Source organism: Vigna unguiculata, chromosome 4 (assembly GCF_004118075.2).
Source record: "Vigna unguiculata cultivar IT97K-499-35 chromosome 4, ASM411807v1, whole genome shotgun sequence".
Classification (NCBI taxonomy): domain Eukaryota; kingdom Viridiplantae; phylum Streptophyta; class Magnoliopsida; order Fabales; family Fabaceae; genus Vigna; species Vigna unguiculata.
In genome coordinates, this window is record NC_040282.1 from 34,575,008 (window position 1) to 34,583,950 (window position 8,943).

At 28.5% G+C, this 8,943-nt stretch overlaps 1 pseudogene; it reads left to right on the top strand.

Annotated features, from left to right (window-relative positions):
• Positions 1-1,937: 1,937 nt before the first annotated feature.
• LOC114180333 lies at positions 1,938-4,953 on the top strand (annotated as a pseudogene).
• Positions 4,954-8,943: the final 3,990 nt, after the last annotated feature.

Sequence of the window (8,943 nt, forward strand, 5' to 3'; positions counted from 1 at the left end):
AGATAATATTAATAAAATAATTATATTTATTTAAAAAATATTTAAAAGATAAAATTAAAAAATTAAAAAATAAATATGAACAACAAAAAAACTTTTCCTTATATATAATTATAAATGTATAAAAATTTATTAAAATATCAAATATATAAAATATATTAACAATTATATATTAAATATATAAATGTAAAAAAAATAAAAGTAGGGGACCATGACCTCCTTAGTCTCCTCTACCAAGATTCGCCAATGAATACAATATTTTTTACAATATTCATATCAAATATGAAACCTTAACTTCTATACATTTTAAAAAGCAATACTATACTTTCCATTTGATTTATGTTAATTAGTGTTAATTTAGATATACTTTAAATTTTAATTTGTTAGGCACTATGCACTACCAAAATATTTAATTTTAACGGAGGTTTATCACCGGAAATTTTAAAAAAGGCTTAAATATACATTTGGTCCCTATTTTTGTTGATTTTATTCAATTTGGTCCCTATTTTCGTTTTATGTTCAATTAGGTCCTCATTTTCGTCAAATTGTAGTCAATTTGGTCCTTTTCACTAACGGTGTTTAAATAGTTAACGTTTTTGAACAGTACATGCCACGTGTCAGCTCTTGGTTTTTTTAATTTTTTTTAAATTTTTTTTAAATTTTTTTTAAATTTTTTTAAATTTTTTTAAATTTTTTTTTAATTTTTTTAAATTTCAAAAAAATGGTCCACGTGTCAAGTCATAATTGTGCCACGTGTCAGTTGTGGTAGTATTATTATTTTTGTTCAATGTAGTCCCTATATTCGTTATTTTTGTTCAATTTAGTCCCTATATTCGTTATTTTTGTTCAATTTAGTCTGACACTAAATTTAATATCTTTTATACAAATTATATTAATATCTTTTCTAAAATTGATCTTTAAATTTATTATTTTTTAAATTCAATTATAAATTATTAAATTTAATTATAAATTGAATAAATTCTTATATTTAATTTCTAAATAGAATATAATTATTTAAAATATTATGAAAATATAATTATTAATTTTTTTTCTAATATTTATATTCTAAAATATTTTTAAAATTGATATATAAAAATATTTTAAATATTCAAAATATTTTAGAAAAATAAACTAATATTTGTAAAATTAACATTTACATATAAAATATTTTAGATTTTAATATCTAAAATGCAATAAAAATATTAAATACTTTAAATTTAAATGTAAATTTTACAAATATTAATATATATTTTTAAAATTTTAATAATTATATTGTAATAATATTTAAATAATTATATTTTAATAATATTTAAATAATTATATTTTAATAATATTTAAATAATTATATTCTATTTAACCATTCAATCTAAGAATTATATTCAATTAATAATTAAATATTATAATTTATAATTAAATTTAAAAAATAAGTAATAATAATGTCAATTTTAAAAATTAAATGGTTCTATTTTCACAAAATTTCGGACTAAATTAAACAAAAATAACGAATATAGGGACTGAATTGAACAAAAATAACGAATATAGGGACTAAATTGAACAAAAAAAATAATACTATCAGAAATTGACACGTGGCTCAATTGTGACTTGACACGTGGACACTTTTTTTGAAATTAAAAAAATTTTAAAAAAAATTAAAAAAAAATTAAAAAAAAATTAAAAAAAAATCAAAAAAACCAGGAGCTGACACGTGGCATGTACTGTTCAAAAACGTTAACTATTTAAACACCGTTAGTGAAAAGGACCAAATTGACCACAATTTGACGAAAATGAGGACCTAATTGAACATAAAACGAAAATAGGGACCAAATTGAATAAAATCAACAAAAATAGGGACCAAATATATATTTAAGCCTTTAAAAAACTCAAGTAAACATAAAGATAACGGAGGCTCTAACAACCTCCGAAAAGTAAGAAACCCTCGAAAAGCGTCAGGGGTTTTCTTAAAATCCCAGTAAAATTCATTGATTTAAACTTTTTTACCTATTTGTCTTCGATTTCCCACTTAGCTCATTTTCATTCTCTCGTCTCTGTGACTCAGCTCATTTTCATTTTCTCTCTGACATTCTGTGCTATGATGTTTTTTGTGATGTGAAGTCTAGATCTTGACTATGGAAGACAAGAGAAGCTTTGTTGCCGCCACCCACTGTTATCGATGAAACGCATCTCCGACATCGGTGCCACCAACGCCCTTCCATGTTCATCTTCGTCCCCGACACATAAGTTCGTTGATCCCCTTCTTCCAAATCCCTAAAATAGGAAACCTTTGCTACGTCCAATAGAGCCACCACTCCTCCTTCTCCGACGAGCATTGCCACCGCCAGTCGTCGTATTTGCCGTGAGAGCGTTGTCGCCACTGGAGGTTGAACAACCATCATCACGTCGCGTTGCCATGACTAGAGGCGCTGATGGTGGTATCTCCTTCTTTCCCCTTCTCCTTCAAGTGACTCCTCCTATCTTTGCGAATTGCACTGCCACGAGCCTTCTACCAACCACTGCAATAGGTGTAGTCAGTTTGAGTTTGCTGATTGCCACTCGTCATGGTGATGTCGTCGATTAAAGCCGGAAAATGTCACTAGTGTCATCGATAATGTTACCCTCTTCTCCCTATTTTTCTATTTTTAGTTTCATTTCTTTTCCTCCTTTTCTTTGATATTTTTTTAAGATTAGTCTTAGCTCTGTTACTACTTTTACCGTTGTTCCAGTGTTATTTTGGTATCATTTTTGCTTGTGTGCTTTGTTGTGGTGCATGAACAGGTGCAAGTTTGAGATAGTTGCAGCTGTTGTAAGTGATTCAATGGATCCTAGTCCATTTTAATTATTCACTTCCTAACACAAGATGAAGAACTATTGCTGCAACAAGAAAGTACTATGGACAAGCACATATGCACCTGGTTCCATCTTCCTTTTCCTAATTCTTTTACGCTATTTTTAGAATTTTATATTTTTATCAATTTTACCTCGAAATCTGTTCTGTTTTTTATTCTAGGCACATAGTGAATGTTTGCATTTCAATTTTAATTTTAGGTTCACAAGGTCATATTTTAGATTTCATGCTTTCTTAAGTAGATAGAAGTAAAATTAGCTTAGGTTAGTGATTTTGAAGTTGTTACTGCTATGTTATGAGAAATTGTTTGTTAGTGTAAGGTCGCAGATTGGAAGAGAGAAAGCGATGATAATGAACTGTGTTAGAGTGACGACTATGGCCATGGTTGTTCCTTCATGGAGGCCCACGTGTTGCGCTTCTTCATCTTCTTCTTCTGCTTCTACAACTGTCATCAACACAGAGCAATTGTGTTCTCAAATTGATCATCTTCACGCTGAGGCTGACGCCACCAGAGCCAAGGGTAACCCTACCCATTTCACATTGCTACCTTCTTTCGTTCTGATTTTCTTTCTCTATTTGAATTAATGTTTTCTAAAAAACACCTTTATAGTCAGGTCCATGAGTATGATTACAGTTTTAGTTTTTCACTTCCAATTCTTACTTGAGGGAATATAACTGAACAACTGTCCAAAGGGTTCATGCATCAATTGGACCTTGAAGTATTACTCTTGTAAGAAAAATTATCTGAGTAGCTCAAGAGGTTATCAAGACAATGTTATGTAGTCCTTCAGTGTCGAAAATTTCTCCAAATTGATTTCTGAACTGTACTGAAATACATCAACTTAGGCGATGAAATGATGGATATTCAATACTTCACGGTCTGCTTAAACAATTTAATTACTTTAGGAACTATTTAGGTGAGGAGCCAATAATTTGAGGATGACATTTTGATTTATTCTAATTTAATGAGTGATTATAAAAGCGCACCCCAAAATGGGGTGTATTTGGGATGGGAAAAAGAGAGAAATAGGAAGAAAAAGTAATAGATAGTGATGAAAAAGGAAGAGAAACAAAAAAAAAAAAAGAGGAAATTGGATGAAAGGGAAATTGAATTAGTGATTAGTATTTTTCTAATACAAAACTAATGTGGTGGTTAACAGCAACTAATGCTAGATTGAGGCTTCTGCGGTTGTCAGAAGTTGCGGAGAAGCTTCAAAAATAGGCCGTTATAAGCATTCAAAAGGGGAGGAAAATTATGCAAGGGAAATGCTTTTTCAGAGGTAGAAGGTGTTGCAGGCTTTGGACAAGTCTAAAAGACGCATTGAATTGCTTGATGAGCTTTCCGCAAAGTTAAGTGAGGTAAAGTGAGTTCATTTGTCCTACACTATTAGTTTCTATTTTCATTTTGAAATGATGCCATCATGATCATAAATATCAATCAATACATCTGAGGGAGAACTCCTTTTGTTATGTAAGCTATGAATTGTTCATATCATCAGAGTGTTAGGTTCTTAATGTAAGTTATGTTGCTTTTACTTAAAATGTTCATTTTTTATTAACTGAATAACGAAAGAAACATATGGTGGTTTCAGGCAATATCTTTGAAAGAAAGTGAGCTAATTGGAAATGTTAATGTGAACATTGAAGACACAACAAAAGATGCTTCAGGCAATAATGATTATTGTGTATACTCTTTTGGGAGGGATACTGAAGTTGTTACTGCTGCTCCTCTTTTTTTCTGGTTCATGTGCACCTTTAAAGAGCCATTGAAGAATCTGATATATATAATATATCACACACAAAAAAAGAAGAGGTGTTAGCTTTAAAAAAAAATTTCTGTGTTTGTGGGTTGTGTGTGATTGTACTAGTCAAATGAACAGTTTTGTAGATCTATCTGTGTTGTCTGGATGCGAAAGATTCTTGTAGTCCTTTGGTGAGATAAGACAAACAAGATTGTAGTGAATCTAAGGATGATGGTGAGACAACCAGGTTGTGAATGGGGAATGGGAAATAATTGGCTTGTGATTCTTTCTGACATGGGACTTAAATGCTATTTTCTTATTATTCTTGGATTGGAGACAGAGAGATCCAGCATGATGAGGTAATTGAGTAGAGATGTTAGGGATTTAGTTGAGTTGAATTTATTTATTTATTTTTTATATGCATTCGGCATTCCCATGGCGATGGTTTCAATTGAATGAATTGATTATATAGCACCTGGGTTGTTTGTGGTGCAGTCTCCAATGAAGACTTTCCATTGGATTTGGCTAACTTCCATTGGATATAGCACCTGGGTTGTTCGTGGTGCAGTCTCCAATATATTAAACTAATCGCAACATGTCATAGCTTGCAAAATGAGATGTAATGTAAGTTTAACACATGCCATTGGTAGCCACGAGAATTAAATAGTTACTTTATGTATTATACGTGCTTTCGATCACTACAAATTCCTTCAATATATTGAACTTACCCTATTAAAGTATTGTTTTGGTTTGAAATTGAACTTACCCTATTAAAGTATTTTTTTGGTTTGAAATTGAAATGAAAAAATGGTAAAGAGAGGCATGATTAGAGATTGGAGAGAGGATTTTGTTTGTTAGGAAATCTATTGGAGCGGAAACCGAGATGAATAGGGATTAATTTAAGAAGAGTAACAGGGAGTGAGTAAAGGGATTTTATTAGTTTAGAGTTAGTGTTGGGAATGTATTTGGTGTATGGGTTGATATTAATTATATATACTTCAAGTGGGGTGATGGAAAAATACAACATAAACTACTTCAAATTTTGATATTAAGAAACATGTTTCAATGCAGCCCCTGCAATGTTTTTGTCATACGTTATTATATATATATATATATATAATTAAGAACTTACCCTATTAATTATATATATATATATATATATATATATATATATATATATATATATATATATATATATAATTGTTGTAGCAAATAAAGTGTAAAATGAATTTAATATGATAAAAAATGCATTGAAATATTTGTTTTGCATGGTAAGTAAGATCTGAAAAAGAAAGAATAGAGTGAAAATGAATATACATACCAGAGTGGAAAAGAAGGAATTAACAGGGAACCCCAGGCATTAACAAGGAAGTGTTCCTAACGAAGAAACAAATTATCAACATCCAACACCGCAGGTTAATTTTGGTTTTATTGTAGGTAGATAGTGCATTGCTTATTATGCCACTGTCATTCAAATGCTACCTCTTCAACACTTATTATGTTAAGAGCATTATGACTGGTAGTCCACTATTGGTACCATTTGAATGAATATTTGTATTGATACCATTTAAATGAATATTTGTATTGATTGCTTATTTTGAAGTGGCATTGAAGGTTTTGCTTATTTGTATTGATTGATACCAAAATGTTAAGTAATAAATAGGAAATTTTATAGAATAAAGTTCTTTTTGTACTCAAATAATTAATTAAATCAATCAATTCTCAGGAAAGTACAACTTTAGCATTATAGCAATGTCATAATAATATGAGCACTAACTTTTTGGTATTAACAGGGGTTTTCGAGGAATTAACGGGGGTTTTCAAAACCTCAAGCATTGCTGGAGTTTTTGTAAACCCCATGCATTACTGGGGGTTTTCGGAACCCCATGCATTACTGGGGGTTTTCAGAACCCCAAGCATTAGTGGGGGTTTTTCAGAACCCCATGCATTATTGGGGGTTACCAGAACCCCATGCATTAATGGGGGTTTTCGAAACCCCAGGTATTAATGGGGGTTTTCGAAACCCCCGGTAAGTTGCGCTACTTCCAGGGGTTGCTAAAAACCTCCGGTAATCCGTTAGCCACGCTTGCACTTCCAGGGAAATCTTAAACCCCTGGTAAAACCATTAGTGGGGGTTAAAACCCCAGAAACGTCAAATATAACCCCCGCTAAAAACAATTATTTTTGTAGTGATGTTATTAGAAAATAAGATATGTCATCCTAAATAAGCATATCAAACGAAAACTAAAAAGTACTCTATTACAATAATTAAATTCTTAGTCATGAATAGTAAAATTAGTAAAATTTTATTATTAGTTTAGACCGTTGCTTCACCTGTTATTGGATTATGTAATTTATGTTTGATATGTATATGTCTCGATTTGAGATAATATATTAAAAGTAATATATCAACTAAAAGTAAAACTAATTTATAATATATAAATGGTGCAAATTTTATCTTAAAAACTAGTTCTGTGTAGTTAAATTAAATTTAAAATTTATTTTTTTAACACATTATGCTAAAATTTATACAAACCAATGAGGATCCTCTTAATTGAGTACGTTGAAATTTAACAACTTTAAACACTTTTAATTTGAATTTCCCAACTAGTATTAGATTAGCAAGGATTTTATTGTTAACCTATAAACATTATAAACCATAGTTAATAGTTATCCACTTTTTCTTTGTTAACCTATTCATGGTATTGTTATGGTAAAACATATTTTCAAATTCATATTTCGCTAATATGTCTCCAATCTCTAAATCACCCGCTTACAAATTTTTTGTTAGCTTCAAATTTAAACAAATTTCAACAAACAATATATTTTGTTCACATGTTTTCAGTAATCTAGCCATTTCTTGTCACTAATTTTACCGTTTTCAACATTTTATTATATATATATATATATATATATATATATATATATATATATATATATATATATATATATATATATATGAAATTTAGATTCTAATTACTTTTTAATATTTTTTTTATTTTTAAGATAAATTTATTTATTTTTTTCTGATGTGATTGATTTCTATACTTTTCTAAACATCCATGTCAAGTTGATGAATACATGACATGATATTATTTTGTTTTCTATATTTGTAGTAACTTATCAACATATTATCCACGGTTCATGAATGAATTAATATATACTCCTAAAATTAAATTAAAGTAAGTTTAATTTAATTATTAAATAGATTCTTTCATCCACCAATAAACAAATAAATACGTATGCCATATATTTTTATTAAATAAATAAGTCGAGATAAAAATTACAGGCAATATATAAATATATATGAAGAAAACCAATTTTATTTAATGATACTAAATGTGTCATGTTTACTCTTGTAATAGAATTCAAATTACAATTCAAATTTTAGAAATTGAGACTCTGATTCTCATTGCTATACAACCTTAATAATATTTTATCTTTTTTAAGTCGTTTTTTAAGTAAAATTTATTTAGTTCTGACGTGATTAATTTCCATAATTTTCTGCCTTGTAATGTAAGTTAGAAACTACAATCAATACCTATCTTCTATTTCTTTTTCATATATTTGTTGCTGTATGAACATAATATAAGCATCGATAAATATATATATATATATATATATATATATATATATATATATATATATATATATATATATATATATATATATATATATATATGATGTTCTACTTTTGTCTTGTATATTTGTTAATTCATATAAAAAAAGATGCATTGATACGTTAATGAATATATATTGTAGAAATTAAATTAAATTCTGTTTAATTTAATTCTTTGCTTTAAATAAATTGACATCTCAAAATATTGTTTATATGGTAATAAAACACTAAATTATATTTTATTAAACTACACTTTCTTTTTGTTTTTCTCTTTATTTGTTCCGTTTAATCACCGTCTCTTTCGATATATAAATTTAATTTTAATTTTAAATAAATGTCAATTATTTGAAATAATTTTATATGACAATTTAGATTGTTTGTTCAAAATTAATACTCATGAAAAATATTTGTTTATTGCAAATTTTAGTTACATTAAAATAAATATTTGTAAGTAATGTATATACTATAGTTCTGAGTAATATAAACAAATATGTTATAGTATTATAAAAGCAAGTTCAAGCAGTCAACATAGCTTGCTAAAATGACAATTACTTTCCATACCTATGAATTCTGTTTTCTATTATTTCTTTAATTTTATGAAATAAACTTTTAAGACTTTCTCTCTTTTACTGGTGTCCGGAAAGCCACCACCTGTCCGTACAATTATGGATATAAATGAAGGCATGGAGAATTCTAAACATCACAGGTGAAAGAGAAAAGAACTGTTGTCTACTCTGCTCTCT